Source organism: Cydia pomonella, chromosome 7, assembly GCF_033807575.1.
Source record: "Cydia pomonella isolate Wapato2018A chromosome 7, ilCydPomo1, whole genome shotgun sequence".
NCBI classification, from domain to species: Eukaryota; Metazoa; Arthropoda; class Insecta; order Lepidoptera; family Tortricidae; genus Cydia; species Cydia pomonella.
The window spans coordinates 24,964,608-24,984,815 of NC_084709.1; the positions used below are offsets into that span (position 1 = coordinate 24,964,608).

Sequence of the window (20,208 nt, forward strand, 5' to 3'; positions counted from 1 at the left end):
CGTTTTAGCGCTATAATTAGAAGACATATGACAAAAAAGATGGCAGCGATTGCCGACCGCTGTCCCTCGGATATATTGCAAAAATGGCGCATTATCTGATATTTTCACAAGATTTTATAATTATAAGTGAAAATTTGTGCAGTGCTAAATTGTGATGGTGTGTTGTTTTACATGAATGACAGTGTTAACCGTGTGTAAACAGGACTGCGACTCTCATCTGGATATTGGATTACACATAAAATCAAGGTATTTATCGAATTTACGCTTTATTTATCTATTATTATATGATAACCTCTTCACAAATTCATCTTTTATTTTTGTCCAATACAGACAAATGGATAGTGATTGAATATTACATAAGAATGTCTAAATTCCAGGACATGGTAACTTTCTTGCTAGAGTGATTTTAAAGAGGTGGCCTTCTTTTTGGTGTCATATGTTTATTAATAAGTGTAAGGTTCTGGGAAGTAAAGTACGTGCTTATTCTCGCGTCGGGTTTATTGGAAGTCGTGGGGCTCAGTTTCTTATTTATTGGGTGGATGCATGACATCAGCTTGAACGTGGTGCTGTAAACAGTAGCATGAATCATTTACGATTCAATATCACATTCGTTTTAATTTGTTTGAATTCAAACTGCTTCTAATATGAAACGAATTGGAAAATGCTCTACTTATACACCATTATGTTCTTTGATAATAAATCAAAATATATCATAAAATACTCTATATTTATTTACAATTCTTATCATGCCTATTGTGTATAGATATTTATGTGTTAATAGATTAGATAGCGATGTAAACATTGATTATGATGTTGTTCTGATAACAACTTACAAGTTGTATTTAAGTATCAGTTTGCTGATCAGACATTGAACTTCCAAGAAGATTGACAAACCCAGATTGAGAATTGATATCAGCGATAGCTTCTCCTGTATTTTATGTTTAGCTTATAAAATAAATAAGCTGGAGTGCTGACTCCGTACATGAGATTCCTTACTTAATAATAATAAGTTGTATGGGAGGCATGGTAAAATTTATTATTAATAAGTTTAAATATTGGGAGCTCAAAAATAATATAAGGTTGATTTAAGTCAAGTTTAAAACTCACTTACAACTTAAAATTTACTAAGCTTAGTTCTCTTAAAACTTATTACAATTGGGTTTTTACCCATGTATGTACTGAGCACTTTAAGCTTACTTATTTCTCTATGGAATTGCATACTCAAATTCAGGTAACTGTTGAAACCAATGATTATATTAGGACATTGTAGGTATTACCTACAATGTACACAATATTGCAATAAATAATTCTTACATATTATTAATATTTTTACTACTTGTTAAAAAAGGGTATCTCACACAGTACTGTCCAAATTATACAGCAGTCAGATAAAGTTTGGTTATCCTTGGACCCACATTTTGTTTTTCTCTTATAATTATTCTAATTCTAAACTGAAACCATGTTTACTATATAAGTTAAAAGCATATAAATAACATGGAACTATAAGAGCCGCTTCTGAGGCTGTGTTTCAACCAGAGGTGTGCGAGGATGTGTAGTGCGAGATGTAGTCAAAGTCCGACAATCATATTTTGCTTGCGAAGAGCTCATCTTGAAGCATGGAATACAAGAAAATTGCGAGTTTGTCAGTGAAATAATGAGTTTATGCACCTATATAGTTGCGATACAATTTTTTTTGGATAAAATATAAGGAATCAAATGGTACCCTTACTTTATTCCTTTTTGGAAGTTAAAAAAACCTTAAATTTTGAAACTTTCTTTCATCTGTATACATATTTTTATCATTTCCATATATTATTATAATATCCACATTACTGCGATAAATTGCTCATTTGCTCTCTATTTTACTAGATTTTGTTATAAAATTTGACATGTGTCATCATCCCTATTGTTTGGGTGCCTTTAACTTAAAGAGGTAACAGTTGGACTAAGTTAATTTTGCATTAAATTTATAATATGTGTTTACTGAATTTTATCCTCCTTTACTGGATTATTAACTTATTGTTTTGAATGTGACAGGTAGTTCAAGGAAAATGGTTACTTAATGTCTCGCTGTACAAACATGTAGTATGAGTCTAACAGGAAAGAAATAATGATAATATGTACAGTTGTGTGCAATATAATAGCAGTACATAAGAAAATGTAAATTAAGGGAAAACTATAATTTTAGATCAATAATATTGTATCTTTTTATATAATTATTTTGCATTACTTGATATTGTTTCAAAATTAACTGTAACCTTTACTTAAATGATATTGGAAGTAAAAAAAAAATATATCATGAAAATGGGCTGTTTTTACTATGTTGCGGAAATTCCTATAAAAACGTAAAACCCGACGAAAAAAATACAATTGTGTACTATAATTAATCTTTCCTATTATTTCCAATCAATGCTTTACATCTAAACCCAACTCATCCAGAAAAAAATTAACTTTTCAATGAGACGATCTTCGTCGCAGAGTGTACTGCTATTATATTGCACACAACTGTAGATACCTATATTATACCTTTAAACGAGCAATTCTTGTATATATACTATATATATATATATATAAATTTCGCGGATCTCGTAAACGGATCTGACGACTTAGATGAAATTTGTTATATGTTAGAGAATGCCTCGTGGCATTAAGTCCGCCTTTTGTACTATAAGATTGTTTTTCTTTTGTGCAATAAAGATTAAATAAATAAATGTGGGAATTTTCGGGGACGAAAAATGAATATAGGTCTTATCTCTGGGAAAACAAGTAGTTTTGAGTTTTTTATGTTTTCCGAGCAAGGCTTGGTGTCCTAGATATTAGAATATAATAGTATGACAACATTTAAAAATTGCCAGACAAAATGTACTTACTTCATGGTGCAAACTTGCAAAGGCTTGAAAAAATAATGGTATGAAAATGTGTTTAAATGCTGGAATTACTAAGTCAATTTCGATGAATGAGGTGTCAAGCAATACATTTTTATGGTATATAGGTATTGTTGCCATCTAGCCAACTACCGAAATTGTTTTCATTTGACTTAATGACATTGCCTTCTTCATTAAAATGACAGTGTACTTGGTGTAAATCCATTACTCTCTCGGCCGTAATATTGATTATTACTCTGTTTCTGTACACTGGTGTGGAAAAGTGAACTTTTTATATCAAGTGCTATGAAAAGATATTAAATATCTCCATTTGGGTGGATCTAGTGGATCAGTTTATTCTCTTAACTTGTTGCAATGGATTACCGGGTAATTTTTTAAACTATGTTTTTATGGCATTGGGATTAATCAATTTGTAATGAAAAAATATGATTAGTCGTAATTTTAATCCCTTTTCATACGGCCTAAATAAGCACATGGGGCGGTGCAGACTCTGTATGGAGGCAGAGGAGGCGCCCTTGCACATCCTCGCAGAGTGCTCTTGCCTAATGTGCACTCGTGACTCAACCCTGGGCAGACCGGTTACGCCCGGAGGAGTTAAGGTTGCTCGAGATCAAAAAGATCCTGTAGCTGTTTGAAGTTGCAGGTTTGGATCGAGAGTTGTAGTAGGTGGCGATCACAATAGATCAGGGATGGTCGCAGTTATACATAGGCTGTAGAGCCTTACATAGCCCCTAACAAGAAGAAGAAGAATCCCTTTTCATTATAGGCCATTCACCAGGCATGTGTAGGTGGTAATTTGTATTGATTAAACACAGGGTGATTATGTGTATAACAATATTGTAGTCAGAGTTATGAATCAATATAAACATTTTGGATCATGCATTCGAATCATAGGTACTAAAAATGTTATTAGATTCTATTTTTTTTCTTGTAATACAATTTTAGTTCAAGGAGAAGTTTTAATTGATGCATCTAAAAAGGTTTCTAGGCGGCTTAGGATCGATTCGTCCACAATCCTATTTCGTCACTTTCTTAACTTGTCATTATTGGTCCACTGCTCTGATTCGTCAACATTCCTATATTGTCCTGTCCACATTCTTATGTGGTCCACAGTGCTAACTCGTCCACATTCCTATATGGGCCACAGTGTTGGCATTGGTGGAGGTTAAAATCACCAGTGAACAAAACTTTTCCGTCGGAAAAAAGCAATGGAAAAGTGCAGAAATTATAGAAGGCAGTCAGGATACTGGGTGGTAGGTACAATAATGTTAACAAACTGGCACTGTGGTCAAAATGGGAATGTGGACAATCTGTGACTGTGGTCAAAATGGTAATGTGGACGAGTTACGAAGGTGAATGCTGATGACATGCCATTGTGGACGATTTAAGGTGACGAAATAGCAGCGTTTTACCTACCATTAAAACGCTTATTAAGCGATAACCTTATTTGAAGCCTAACATAAATGAATAATTTGAGAGTAGCGAACTTGATTTCCTGTAACAGATCGGTCAAACCACGAATACGCCCCACTCCGTCCCTACCTTATGACGTCAGGTCCTGTGCACCAGGTGGGGCAACGAGGCAGGTAGCGCTCGGAGCCCTCGTCATTGGCTCTCAAATATGAATGTACCAGGCAGGAAGATTTAAGGTGACGAAATAGGATTGTGGGCCTCCCAGGCTCAGTGTTATAGATATATGGGTGGGTAGGTATATTTTTGTTGGTATTCTGATTTCTGTCCCGTTAGCGAGGAAACAACAGTAGAACTGTTTGTTAGAAAAAATGTTGTATCACAATAATACAATACAACAAATGCTGAATACGTAATTCACGAAATGCCAGATTGATTCGCTGCAGAAAGTTCCCCGAGTTCGTCGTAGGCGCATGACACACTGCTTCCGATTCGCACAGCGCTCCGATGTTTGAGCGAGACAACCCTATGCGCGTATTATAGCGACATCCTGCTCGACGTGAAAATCGGATGCAATGTGTCATGCGCGTTATAGTACCTACCAATGATGACAATGTATAACAAATATGAATGGTATGCGAAAATTAATCAACAACAAAATTTATAAAAACAAAAAGCCCAACTGCTTAAAAATAATGAACTAAACAGAAACAAACCCTCCTCCCTTTTTTTCAAAAACGGGGGCCATTTTAAAAATTTATATAGTCTATGTCACTACCACAATTATGACGGATTCAACGACCCCTCATACGTTAAAAACCATCCGTTTGGGCTGTAGGGCGTGCTAAATAAATGGACATACCATGTACATATAAATACGCTCGAAATCATTACCTCCCTTCTGGCGCAGTCGGGTAAAAACAAATTAGTTCGTAGGTAAAATGAAAATATGCAAGTATATTTGGTGCTTGTTATGTTTGAGTATATTAACCCATCTATAATTGTAGTAGTGCGGTCAAAAGATTTAATTTGTGACCCATTTCGTATATTGTGACAGTGACAATAGTATGAGGTCTGTAGCTACGGAAGGTGGAGATAAGGAACGAAATCTCCATGTACCAAAAAGTGTCATCAAAAAACTTTAAATAGGTGGCGCTACAATACCTAGAGTACTTGAACAAAAAAGCGGCCAAGTGCGAGTCGGACTCGCGCATGAAGGGTTCCGTACAATTTAAGACGTATTAAAAAAAATCTTCTTACTAGATCTTGTTCAACATTTTACCACTTTGGACACACATTTTACCACTTTGGAAGTGTCTCTCGCGCAAACTATTCAGTTTAGAAAAAAATGATATTAGGAACCTAAATATCATTTTTGAAGACCTATCCATAGATACCCCACACGTATATGTTTGATGAAATTTTTTTTTTTAAATTTTATGACGTATTAAAAAAAAACTACTCACTAGATCTCGTTCAAACCAATTTTCAGTGAAAGTTTGCATGGTAATGTATATCATATATTTTTTTTAGATTTTTCATTCTGTTTTTTTAGAAGTTACAGGGGGGGGGGACACACTTTTTTCACTTTGGAAGGTTCTCTCGCGCAAACTATTCAGTTTAAAAAAAAAAAGATATTAGAAACCTTAATATCATTTTTGAAGACCTATCCATAGATACCCCACACGTATGGGTATGATGAAATTTTTTTTTTTTTTAAATTTCATGACGTATTAAAAAAAAAACTACTTACTAGATCTCGTTTAAACCAATTTTCGGTGGAAGTTTACATGGCAATGTATATCATATATTTTTTTTAGATTTTTCATTCTGTTATTTTAGAAGTTACGGGGGGGGGGGGGGGACACATTTTACCACTTTAGAAGTGTCTCTCGCGCAAACTGTTCATTTTAGAAAAAAATGATATTAGAAACCTCAATATCATTTTTAAAGACCTATCCATAGATACCCCACACGTATGGGTTTGATGAAAAAAGATTTCTTGAGTTTTAGTTCGAAGTATGGGGAACCCCCAAAATTTAATGTTTTTTTTTCTATTTTTGTGTGAAAATCTTAATGCGGTTCATAGAATACATCCACTTACTAAGTTTGAACAGTACAGCTCTTATAGTTTCGGAAAAAAGTGGCTGTGACAGAACCGGACAGACAGACGGACATGACGAATCTATAAGGGTTCCGTTTTTTGCCATTTGGCTACGGAACCCTAAAAAATCAAATCATAGACAACGCAATTCACTCCGTCAATAACGCCTAGGTTCTTAGCTACTCTAGCGCTACTCTGGAGAGATTTGGAACTATTATTTATAGCTGACAGCTGGACACTTTTGTAACAGTTCTACCGTAAGAGATGCCACTCCTCTTAATTCCACACTCCATAGTCTCTAGCGACTTTCATGTTGTTTGTCACTGTGACAACGTACGAAATGGATCACAAATTAAATCTTTTGACTGTACAGTCAGCGTCAAATACTTTGTAGCAGTCAAAGTGGCCAAATAGTTCGGTACACCATACTAAATATATGGTGTACCGAACTATTTGGCTACTTTGGTTGCTACAAAGTATTTGACGCTGACTGTACGAAGGATCTGAGGTTGACAAACTCTTTTCAATTTGTCATGTATGTAGATGTCTTTTAAAGTACAGTAATATGTATCTAAATATTTAACTCTGATCGTAAGCCAAGTTTTAGTAAAAATATCATCCATTGTTTCCAAACTATTGACATTGAATAAGAATACAATGTATTGTAATATGCCTACTATGTGCTGGTAACAATTCTGTTATTCGTGTGTTGGCTGGTGTCCAATACACGAAATATGGGATTTAAATTAAGTGCGTCCATGAAAGTAAGAAGTGAGTTACTTTCTTACAACAACTATTACTGGTTAGCGGTTATTAAGGATTTATCTTAAAGTCGTGAAGACAAAGTATCACAACAACCATTTGCAAATGCAATAGGTTTACTGATGTTTTTTCGCTATATGCGAAGTAGGTTGTGGGGGAAATACAAGCGACGCCAACGCACGATGTGGTGAAAATATGAACTGTCTCTTACACATTAGGACGGCCCCACAATCATGCAATAAAAAACCATCCTATGTCCAAGGCCCCGGGCGGAGGGCCAGTCAAACTATGCCATACCAAATCTCATCTGGTTGGACAGACAGTTCTTTCGCGTTTATAATATTGATAGGCAGACATATAAGTGTTTGTGGCAAAAACGAGTGCTTGAGAAAATGAAACATCGACAAATAATAACATCGATAAGTCAGTCATAGATTGTTAATTAAAAGATGTAAATTCTACTTGACGTAATGTACCGGGAAATTTCAAGAATGCAAATCAATTAAAAAATCATTAAGTATTTAAAAGTAAAAACGTAAACTGTAGAATACAATGTCAAAAAATAAGAAAAACTACCAATGGGTGTCTCAAAGAAGTGTTGTGTATTTCGCGGTAGCTTTCCATATTCATATTCATATTTATTATTAATAATGTACACATACATTACATGTCAAAATTACAATTAGTGAAATGGAATTAAGCGGATTTTAGTTAATACCAACATCTAGATAATAATATTAAAATATTCACATAATGTGTTCAATAAAGTTACAAATTAAAAACTATAATATTTTACCATGTTCTACATTTGCAATATTTCATCAATGTCATAAAAGGCGTTGTCAATTAGCCATTTTTTGTCAATTAGCCATTTTTTAAATTTATTATAAAATGAATTATCATTTGATATAGTGGCAATTTGTTCAGGAATGGCATTATAGATTTTTGGGCCCATAGCATAGGTCGTTTTGGTAGATTTAGTTAGTCTGAATCTGGATGTTTCGAGTATACCTCTGTTCCTATTCCTTAAACATCTTTGGTTACCCGCCCTGCGGGGAAATGTGTCAATGTTGGATCGTACGAACTTTATGATGTTGAAAATGTACTGCGATGGGTCATTATTCGCAATGATATAAATAGTTGTCGAGCTGGTCTTTTTATTATCTTATCTTATCTTTTTATACAATGTTGAAAATATCTATAACGCTAATGTAACATCGTTAATAGACATGTCAATATTTGATTTAGTCAATCATTTTATTTTGCTACAAAAACTTCTATGTCTGTTGATAGGTGATGCCTACGGCTCACATTTAGGGTTGATTTTACATTGGACATTCCATACCGTTATTAGTATTGACAGCCAAATTAGCTTGAACCCTAAATGGCTCAACAATTAAAGTCCGCGACTGTACCACCACACCGTTCTCCATTGGTAGAGTTTTTTTCCTGAGACCCTGGAACCTGAGGGCCTACTACGAACATCGAAGTTTTAAAGCGTTAATTAGACTGGCAGAGAAAGATGCCAATTTGCGAACTTCGGTGTTCGCGGTAGGCTCTTTGAATTGTCGTACAATTACGAATGAGCTGTCTGCCGAGGTTTTTTCTACTTTAATGAATCGAAGGGTTCTTTAAAAACAATATACAGGGCCATATACTTTTTTAAAAAGAAACCTTTAATTTAAAACTTTTGCCGTTCCGATATGTGTAATAGGCGCCATTCGATATATTACATGTAATGGCGCCAGTACTACGTACATAGTGTAACTAGTACTCGAGTCCGTATCGGGCCAGTGGGCCAGCCGAGTCCCGGAAGCGGGTAGACGCCCGAGCACGAGCTATTTTCGGACACCACCAGTTGAATAACCTCCAATCAACTATGCGCATTTGCCTGAGAATTCGGCATTAGGGGGCCTAGTGCGAAATTGCGAATGTCTAAAATCTTTTCTTTATCTGGCACTATATCGCTCTTGCATAGGTATCCCAGCGATAGAAGTGAACGAACGCATGAAATGTTTCGCGGTGATGAGTGCGTCTTGAACTTCGAATTACAAACGGGCGATGAACGATTGTGCGACGAATCGCTATTGCGATAAACTGTTGAATGTTGATCGTCATAACGGCTCCGCGGCCTTTGTTCGATAAATCGAAATCACGATAAGGCACAGTTTACACCGGAGATGTACGAGGATGCGTAGCGAGTGTTTGTTCAGAACCAATGGAAACACTTCATTTACCTATCTTCGCTCAGCGCAGCTCTGGTCGGTACTCTATTAGCCGGATCCACACAGAGCGAGCATACGCGCGAGGCAATTTCCTCACGCACAATACGCCGCCTCGACCAGGCACGTCTACTCTGGCCGGTTTGTGCTCGAGGAAATTGCCTCGCGCGTATGTTCGCTCTGTGTGGATCCGGCTATTGACTCTTAAAAACACATCCCTCGCTACGCATCCTCGCACATCTCTGGTGGAAACGCTGCCTTAGAAGGATAAATTGGATAAAGTAGTTTAAGGAAAAACGAGTCTGACTTATTCAATTTATTACTATATGGGTATACGTTGTAACCAATATTTACCAGGTTTATAGACGTTTCGTTTGTCGGGCTCAGGCGCCGCCGTGAGTGACGCCCGCCTTCTGCTACTTGAAGCTACCGATATTGCCGCCTACGCCTAGAAAAAGATGCAGCTTAGCAAATTTTAAACTCCTAACCGCCCTGAGAACCGCCCACCGATAAAAACTTGCCTAGACATAGTTTCGATTAGTCAAAATAAACAGCAACAGTTTGCTCGACAAATCTGTTTCGCAATAAACTGTTTATCGACAGAACGCTGGTCCTTTTTCATTGGTAAATCTAATACACATTTTTTGGGCAAACCCTGCAAGTGTTAAACTAGGATACCGAGGAAGCAAAAGGTGAACAAACACTTAAGCACGAACTCCAGCCTTAAACACTTGGCATCCTGTGTAAAATCTGCCTTATTGCTGACATATTAAGGTTTAAAATCCATTGACTATGAAAACACAATACACACACGATAAAACGGGATGAAGTGACTTTTAGTGGCGTGTCGATCATCACTCTCTTAACAGGCATGAAAACGGATGGAGAGCACATTTCCATACAGTGTGACCTGTTTTCAATTCTCTTAAGTGCATAGTTCTCGTACTTGCATCATAAGTATCATAACTCATAACAACCGAATTTTTTATGGCTTGAAACAGTGGAAGTTATAGGGCCCGTGCGCGTTGGAGGGTCTGCCATATTGTGGCCTGAATGTGTGTGAAAAATGTACATTGACACATCAGGCCAATTAAAGCAAATGCTGCCGTCTACCGTTTTCGTACGTTTTCTTGTGCATAGCAGGTTCTGCCATTTTGTGGGCTACATTGGAAGCATAAACTTCACATTTACACCTCGCGCCAAAAATGTGATATCTCACTGCCACCTACAGTTTACGCACGCTCCTTATATTAGTTACTTACTTACATACTATGAATGATTCTCGGTATAATATAAATATTATAATTTAATGTTGATCTGTCATCGTCTAAACACACACTATTTTAGAGATCATCTGCTGAAAACGAATAAACAAACGCAATCTAGCTCATGTAGGAAATACACAGAAATGCTATTTTGAGACTACCTATATGTATAGAACTGATGACAGCGAAGTTGTCTCGGTTGTCTGTAACTAGGTATAAAAGAGACACGTCTTAACTCCTCGTTTGCTTTTCAAAATAAGCCCAGAGTCTACTTGGCTATCTAAACCCCAAATATAAGGGCAGGGATTAATATCGATTAGCGACTACTATTTGACCTTCTAAGCCAGAGAAGAAACTAGGCCTTGTTCGAATTAGTGCAGTTTCCCCACCTTCACCGAAAGACTAGTGATAAATATCATCTAATGATTTCAGATTAGATTAGATTTCAGATTCAGATTTATTTATTTCTCAATAGCAATACACAATTTTCATTAATACAAACAAAAATATGCACACATAATGAGATCGTCAAAGTCGGTACTCTAGGTACACATTTTAAACTAACATTTACATTATTTTCCAAATTTGGAACATAAAAAAAATAAAAAATAATAATAATATATATAATACAATCACATTTACACATACAATTTGAATAATAATTCGTCAATTATCCGTAGTCTATTTATACATTAATAATTATCATTTAAGTATTCTTTAATGCTATAAAGTGTCCTGTCAAGTAGGAGCTGCTTAACTTTGCGACGGAAAGTGTTGATGTGAGTCTCAGTTTTTATTTCTTTTGGCAGCTTGTTATATAATTTCTGCCCTATTATTTTGGGACACTTTTTTGCGATTTGTAATCTACATTTGCTTTGCCTTAAGTTGTCAGGATATCTAGTCGGTCGTTTACTTACGTCACCGATACGTTCAAATTCATTTGGATTATTTCTTACATACATTATAACTTCGAGGATATATGTCGATACAGATGTTAATATTTCTAAGTTTTTAAAGTGTTCTCTGCAGCTATCATTGTATTTTGCATTGGCCAGGATTCTAATAGCTCGTTTTTGCATTTTTAAGATACGTTCAAAGTCAGTTGAGTTTCCCCACAGTATAATACCATAGGACAAGATGGAATGTATGTATGAAAAGTAGGCTTCTTTCAGATGATTATTTGAGATGAGGGGTTTCAATTGTTTGAGGATATATATGCCTTTTGCTAGCTTTCCACATACTGAGTACACAAAAGAGGTATTGCCAGAGCAAAGTCGCTGCATATTGGTAGAATTGGCAAGAAACTAGAGCGCCTTCCTTCGGGAACTCGTGCGTTCTGGTCTCTTGCCAAAGCTATCCAGGGGAATTTCTGCACGCCATCTTTTCCGCCTCTGCACATAGGAGATGATTCCTTGGCCCACGACGCAAAAGACAAAGCCGATCTTTTAGGTAAACTCTTTGCGTCCAACTCGACTTTGGATGACGGGGGATACGCGCCGCCGACCATACCGCGGTGCGAGAGCTGTATGCCGGATGTCCGGTTCAACCAAAGTTCAGTGCGTAAAGCACTTCTTTCCCTCGACACTCATAAGTCGAGTGGGCCCGACGGAATCCCTCCGATTGTGCTGAAGATATGTGCTCCTGAGTTGGCACCGGTCTTAACGCGTCTTTTTCGGCTCTCTTACTCTTCTGGCGTAGTCCCAACCTCGTGGAAGTCAGCTTTGGTACACCCGATCCCTAAAAAAGGCGACCGCTCAAATCCATCCAACTACAGGCCAATAGCTATAACCTCCCTTTTCTCGAAGATAATGGAGTCCATTATCAACTGCCAGCTCCTTCGGTACCTAGAGGACCACCAGTTGCTTAGTGACCGACAATACGGATTCCGTAGAGGCCGCTCGGCTGGTGATCTTCTAGTTTACCTGACACATCGTTGGGCACAGGCGATCGAGACAAAGGGTGAAGCATTGGCTGTTAGTTTGGATATAGCGAAGGCCTTCGATCGCGTTTGGCATAAAGCACTTCTTTCGAAGCTACCATCTTATGGGCTTCCCGAGAGATTATGTGTATGGGTCAGGAGCTTTCTAGCAGACAGAAGCATAAAGGTCGTAGTTGACGGTAAATGCTCAGACTCCATGTCTGTGAATGCTGGTGTCCCCCAAGGCTGTGTGCTATCACCCACCCTATTCCTTCTTCATATCAATGACATGCTGCAAATCAGCGGCATTCATTGTTATGCTGATGATAGTACGGGTGATGCGTCTTACACCGGCCGCACCAATGTCTCTCGGGAAAACGTCATAGAGAGCCGGAACAAACTTGTGTCTGAAATTGAGACTTCCCTAAAAGAAGTCTCTGAATGGGGTCGACTTAACTTAGTCCGTTTCAACCCTACCAAGACACAAGTTTGCGCGTTTACCGCAAAAAAGTTAGAGTTTGTCGTATCACCTCGTTTTGAGAGCACTCCCCTGACTGCCACACCCGGTATCGGAATCCTTGGCGTCGACATCTCGAGTGAAGTCCAGTTCCGCGGCCATCTAGAGGGTAAGGCTAAATTAGCCTCAAAAAAGCTCGGTGTGCTCAACAGATCGAGACAGTATTTCACACCGGCCCAACGCCTACAGCTTTATAAGGCGCAGGTGCGCCCGCACATGGAATACTGTTCTCATCTATGGGCAGGGGCACCCCAGTACCAGCTTCTCCCTCTGGACCGCATCCAACGAAGAGCGACTCGAATTGTCGACTGCCAGTGCATTTCGGATCGGCTTGACTCCTTGGCGCTGCGTAGAGATGTGGCCTCGCTCTGCATTTTCTATCGCATGTACAACGGGGAGTGCTCCGAGGAATTGTTCGGATTAATCCCTGCCGCTTCTTTTCGCCATCGCCCTACGCGACAACATTTCCATCCTCACCACTTAGATGGTTGGCAGTCCTCAACTGTGCGTTTTTCCAGGAACTTTCTGCCTCGCACAGCTAAACTGTGGAATGAACTGTCGCCTGCGGTATTTCCGGACCGATACGACCTTCAAACCTTCAAGAAAAGAGCGTACTCCCATCTTAAAGGCCGGCAACGCACTTACAACCCCTCTGGTGTTGCAGGTGTCCATGGGCGGCGGTAATCGCTTACCATCAGGTGATCCGTCTGCTCGTTTGCCTCCTCTACCATAAAAAAAAAAAAAATACTGAGTTTATATGCAATTTCCATGACAATGTTGTATCTAAGTTAAAACCAAGTAGTTTTACATGCTGTACACTGTCAATGATTGCGCCATTTGATAAAGGTATATTTATTTTATTATCGTCATTTTGACGAGTGTTAAACTTCATTATATTCGTCTTTTCAGAGTTTAATTTAAGTCCATTAATTCTAAACCACCACTCTAGTTTCTGTAGGATCATGCTTATTTTATTAGTTAATTTGTCATCACATTCATCATTTACAATAATTGTCGTGTCATCTGCATATAATATAATTTCTCCGTCTATGTCAAGTTTATCAATGTCATTTACAAATAAGGAAAATAAGGTGTTCCCTAAAGACGATCCTTGTGGCACGCCTAATGTTGTTAATTGTGGCTGTGATCTGTAGTGTTTACCGTTGACTTTTATTTCTACAGTCTGTTCCCTTTCTGTCAGGAACGATTCCAGTAAGTATGCACTTTTGTCTCTTATGCCATATATTTTCAATTTAGCCAGCAGTAGGGAATGATTCACAGAGTCAAAGGCCTTCGACAGGTCTAAAAATATTCCTGCAACTTTTTGTTTATTTTCTAGACATCGTGTGACACTTTCAACGAATTTCTGAGTCGCCGCCGTGGTGGAACGTCCTATTCTATAGGCATACTGTACATTTGATAGCGCCTTGTTTTGTTCAATATGTCTTAGAATGTCGTTTGATATTATAGATTCTATCAATTTTGATACCATAGGGACGATAGTTATAGGTCTGTAGTTTCCCACATCTGTTTTATCACCCTTGCCTTTGTAAATTGGGCACAGACGAGTTTTCTTAAGTGATGGGGGATAGATACTGGAACTGAGAATGTTATTTATAATATATGTCAATTGATTCGATAAAACAGAAATAATGTCAAATAGAATCTTTCCTGAGATGTCATAGATGTCCTTTGTTTGAGACTTTGATATCTTTAGTTTTGCTAATTTTACAAGCCCAGCTGTAGTAATTTGCGAGAAAGCTAATTCGGTTTGGATTTCAGAGCAGTTTGACCTAAGATGTGCCATGGCTTGGTTTATATCTGGGCTGTTGTTTAACGCAAGATCATTTCCTACTCGAATTAGAAAATTGTTAAGGTAGTCAGGTATTTCGGTGTAGTGAATGGACTCTTTAGTGTTTTCGTCTTTTAGATTCCAGTTGTATTCTTGTACGATGTTGTTGGTCTCTTCTTTTATTATTTGCCATACTTCCCGTTTGGGGTTTTTTGAATTTACAATTCGGTCTTCCGTGTGTTTCCTTTTCATATTCTTTAATGAGGATTGTATTTCTTGTCTCTTTCTGCATAAAATCTCCTTGACGTCAATTTGCGGGTACTGGTCATGGAATAAGAGCAGATCATCTATATCACGTTGTAAATTATAAGCAGATTCAGATAGCCACGGAATACGATTCTCGTTTTTTTTTCTGATTAGTTTTTGTGGCATATGCATGTTCATATTGTAATTTAATTTTTGGATGAAGTTATCAACGGTAGTGGAGTTATAAGACGCAAGGATTTTATTCCAATCGTATGACAGCATTGCTTCACAGAGATTAGTGATATTCTCTGCACTTTGATGGCGCCTTTCGATGTATACATATTTTGGCTTGCAATATTCTTGTATATTCAAGTGGGCTAGTTGGGCATCGTGATCAGATATGTTTGATTTCAATGATTTGACGTTTATGATATCTATCTGAATGTTTGTTACGAGGCAGTCAATCGACGTCTTTGTGTCGCCATCTACCCTAGTCGGGAAGTCAACGATGTTTTGTAAGTTATATGACGCCATTAGATCGATTAGGTTTCGTCTATTATTCGACTCAACACTAAAATTCACATTCCAGTCGCCTAGAATCATTACTGAGCAGTTCTTATATTATTATTATTATATTATAATCTTTAATTCAGACCAAGGATCCATATTTTGTTAGTAATGTACATAAACACATAAAAAAAAAAAACATAGAAACTAGTGTTAGTGTATAACATAGAAATAAAAATAAAAATAATGTTATGTAAGGGCATGGAGCCCAATCCACCTCTTCAACACTGGCGAGTCCCAGCGATCAATAACAGCGCACAGGAGCGTGTTGCGGCTGTCGCGTGTGCGCCGCATCATGGAGGCGCAGCGCGCGCGCATAATGGCGGCGAAACCCGCCGTGCGCGACTCCGCGAACATCGCAGAAGCACTGCTTATAGTCACTACAGAGTAAATTGAATAGTGCTTCTAATGTTTCTATCATTTTGTTATATAATGTTTGCTATACGAGACATCAATTCATTGTTACGGTAATCCTGGCGATTTCAATCCATTCTCCGAATCGACATAGTCATAACGTATGCGGAATTAAATCTGGACAAAATTCATGGTTATTTTTATAAATTTTATTTGTTTATTAATTTAATCTTTATTGCACAAAAGAAAACCTTATAGTACAAAAGACGGACTTAATGCCATGAGGTATTCATTCCAAGTTGGCAATTTTCATGTTTTTAGGGTTCCGTAGCCAAATGGCAAAAAACGGAACCCTTATAGATTCGTCATGTCCATCTGTCTGTCCGATTATGTCACAGCCACTTTTTTCCGAAACTATAAGAGCTATACTGTTCAAACTTGTTTAATAACATTCTGGCCTCGAATGTCCATAACGTACATCGTCATCGTTAAATGCAAGATAAAGTTTACTTCAATGCGAGATATTCAACGGCAGTTATGGTACTTTAAAGCCATCGGTGTCGAAAACACAAATGTTGGCCTTTTTTTAGTTAGTTTTATTTGTTAACGAAAAATTTTTTTAGGAAACTTCCATTGTAAGTGAAATATGATTAGTCCTCCATAAACCATAAATCCCATAATGCAAAAACGGCTGTATTTTACATTAGTATTTATTTTTGGAGACGGTGGGCTTAACGTTAGTCGATGCCCCTATCTTCAAAATATGTTTAAACGGTTTTACTGCCTCATTTGAATGTTCTCGTGACCTCTGTAAGATTCTGTGACTCAGCGGGCCTTCATTTTCTTTAATCGATCTTTCCCAGAAAACTAGCTAATGCTAGAATGTTTCCCTGAACCAGACTTTCTAGCTGTAATCTGTTTCAACAAAATGTTCCACTATTTTCGCTTTCTGCCATAGGGAAATAGTACTGGAGAAATTACTAACTATGAACATTGTATTGAGAGATAAATAAACTAAACTAAACATACAGTTCCGCGACGGTGTTCTTCTAGATTGACCATAATTTTAAGAGAAGGAATCCAATGCTCATGAAACTTACCGGATTAATTGACAGGTATATTTTAGACTTGGCAGTCAGATATAATTTCAGTTTATTTTTATTTTTTTAACTTTTTACATGTTCCAAACTTTGTCCAGATTTCATTCCAAATACGTTACGTCTGTACCACGTACACAATTCTCACTTTTTAACAAAGTGGTCAGCGAACCTCAGTGTGCCTTAATGACGTCATGGAACTCTCGGAGGAATCGTGAATCGAGAGAGCGCCCGAAGAAATTACTGAGATACCACTGCCAAAAGGTATGCGCGAACATTGCAGGACATTTCGGTATATGCCTCTACCGCTCTTCTTTATTCGATTGGTTAGAAAGGCAAATAGACGAACGAACGAGTGGGTCTAGAAGTGAATGCCTAACTCGCAAAATGAAGTAGGTACTAGAGGGGAGAGTCCGTCTTAGCTAACGCACTGACTAACTGAAAAAAGTGTGGAAGATTCACTAAAAACCTTATATTTTCATTGAAAGTATTGCAAAGTTAGCTTGTTCCGAATCTAATGTTAGTACCGTTGCGATGTAACCCTTTTGTTTGAAATGATCGCTACGATCGCGGAATCTAGGCCAGTTATAAGATGGGTGTCAATGTTTGTGGCGCCACGGTCACAGCACTGACGTACGAGTATAACGCCACATCCAGAAAAATGCGGCGCGGGCGGCCAGCTCCACTCCCGTCGCCCCCGCGAGCCGGGGGAGCGAGCCAGCGTAACGTGACCTCCAGATCCTTAGAAGCTGTGTGCTAGCACAGCTCACGTACTGATTATTCTACTCGGAAGTCTTCAATAGTTCAGGCAATAGGCAATTGTATTTCAATAGTTCTGACACTTAGAGACATTTACACCTCTAAATAGTTTTAGATTTTTAGATCTATTTGTGTTTCTCCAACCGAGTGTTTTTTTATCAAGATAGATGTATCACTAGCAGTCTGTATTGATGTAATTAATTAACTCATAAAATTCAACACGTGGTAGCGTCGCCATTATTTACTTGTAGGTACCTAGGTCGACCAGAGAGAGTTAGCTATGGGATGGGAATGGGAATAACCTCAGGATTACTATGTGAAGCTCGTCTGCGCTATAAATACGGCGAGAAGGATCATTCCCCTAGCCGCGTGCCGCGTGCCGCGACACCCTCGGGCAAGACGGGTGATTAGGGCATTTCCTTAGACAGTTTGCGTTTGGTTAAAAATAATACGTTCACGCAGTTTTGTCTGGTGGACCGAAGAATGGATGAATCCTTTGATTAGACTATCATTGACAACACTGACTCACGTATTATTAATGTTCGAGTCTCACGGGAGTTTTATAAATTATAACATAGATGCAAAGAAGGAATTCACAGGTTGTCGTGTTGAGCGACACCCACAGGCGAGACGGACGATTAGGGTACTTTATCATAGCTTTGTCTGTTCTTACTGATCTTTGGAAGGTCCATTGTATAACAAAACAGACGTACATCATTTTCCAAGTAAAAGTTCGCTTAACTATTATTAACGAAGGTTATTCCCCAGTAGCGTAAAATTTGATAAATGAGCTGTGGAAGTTCTAAGATATGTGACAATACTTAGTCTGCTTAGGCTGCGTTTCCACCAGATACGCACGAGGATGCGTAGCGAGGGATGTGTTTTTAAGAACCCATAGAATCTCTGCACGCTGAGTGAGGTACACAAATGAAGTGATTTTATTGGTTCTTAACGAACACAACCCGCACGCTACGCATCCTCGCACATTTTTGGTCGAAATTAAGTTTTACTCGTATTTGTAGTTGCTTAAGGTGTACGTATTTAATATGTAATATATTAATGACATTATTGCCTGTGCCTATCCCCGCCCGGCACAAGCACGAATAACGCACGATATACCCCGCATCCATCATAACTAACACGTTACAGTTTGGTGCCGTCTGCCCACGATCACTGCCTACTCTGTGTCGAAAGTAATTCCAACACGATTCAGGTTTACGACTTTGATCTAGTCTTTCAACGCGAGTTGCAGCCTACTTACTCTAAATACTAATGCAACGAACACGCCATTAGCATCATACGTCTCTCTTGCAAAGTATTATATACAAACGGTGTTAATGTTTTATACTGCACCTTATACCATTGTAATAAAGTGTTTAATGTGGACTAAAACTCACCTGAAACGTAGACTCTTGTAGCTTGCAGAGAGTGTGTCGTATACAACAAGCGAATAACGACAATAAACTACATTAAGAATACTGAACGTGCTCTATTTTTGACATAAGTCCAGTTTGGTTAAGTATATAGCAGACTATTTATGAATTTCGAGTTAAGGAAGTGAGGGCGTGCGCCGCTAAGGGCGTAGGGGACAAGCGGGGCCCGCCAATGATTCCTTGGATTTTATGCGCTGGATTTCAATACCGGTAAATGTACACTTTTAGTTACCTATTATACTTAATCCATTGTGGAAAGTAGAAGCTTAAGCTCTGAGGATGGACATGGCTATTTTATATATGGAAATACAGTCCCTGGTCCCAGAGGAAAAATAATAAATAGATAAACAAATATTGGCCATTCTTACACAAATTCTTGCTATACCCTGTCAGGGTCCATGTGATACTTTAATAATTTGTAACAACATATGTGCAATAATGGAAATAAGAAATTTACTAAGCCCCACAGTAAGCTCAAGAAGGCTTATGTCGTGGGTACTCAGACAACGATAAACATAATGTATAAATACTTAAATACATAGAAAACACACATGACTCTGGAACAAATATCCGTCTTATCGCACGAATAAATGCCCTTACCGGGATTCGAACCTAGAACCATCGGTTTCATAGGCAGGCTCATTACCCACTAGGCCAGACCGGTCGTCAAATATGAATATAATGAAACAGACAGAAGGACACGCATGCGGAGCCGTGGACACAGTTATTTATCATCGTAAGCTAGTCAGTACACGGGTACAGGCCGTCTGTCTGTCCGTAGCCACGTAAACTCGTCGAGATGACGCAGTTCTATGCATATTTTTGTCGTAAACTTTATAATTTGGCAAAGAGTCCCGAGTTAGCCGATGGACGCGAA

The 20,208-nt window shown here is 38.2% G+C and overlaps 1 protein-coding gene across 1 annotated transcript in view; it reads left to right on the forward strand.

Annotated features, from left to right (window-relative positions):
- LOC133520217 (uncharacterized) overlaps positions 1-20,208 on the forward strand; it is an 80,781-nt gene continuing 60,573 nt past the window's right edge. Inside the window, exon 1 of the mRNA XM_061854596.1 lies at positions 1-246. The gene's annotated coding sequence lies outside the window, so the exon portion shown is untranslated. The remainder of the gene's footprint in view (positions 247-20,208) is intronic.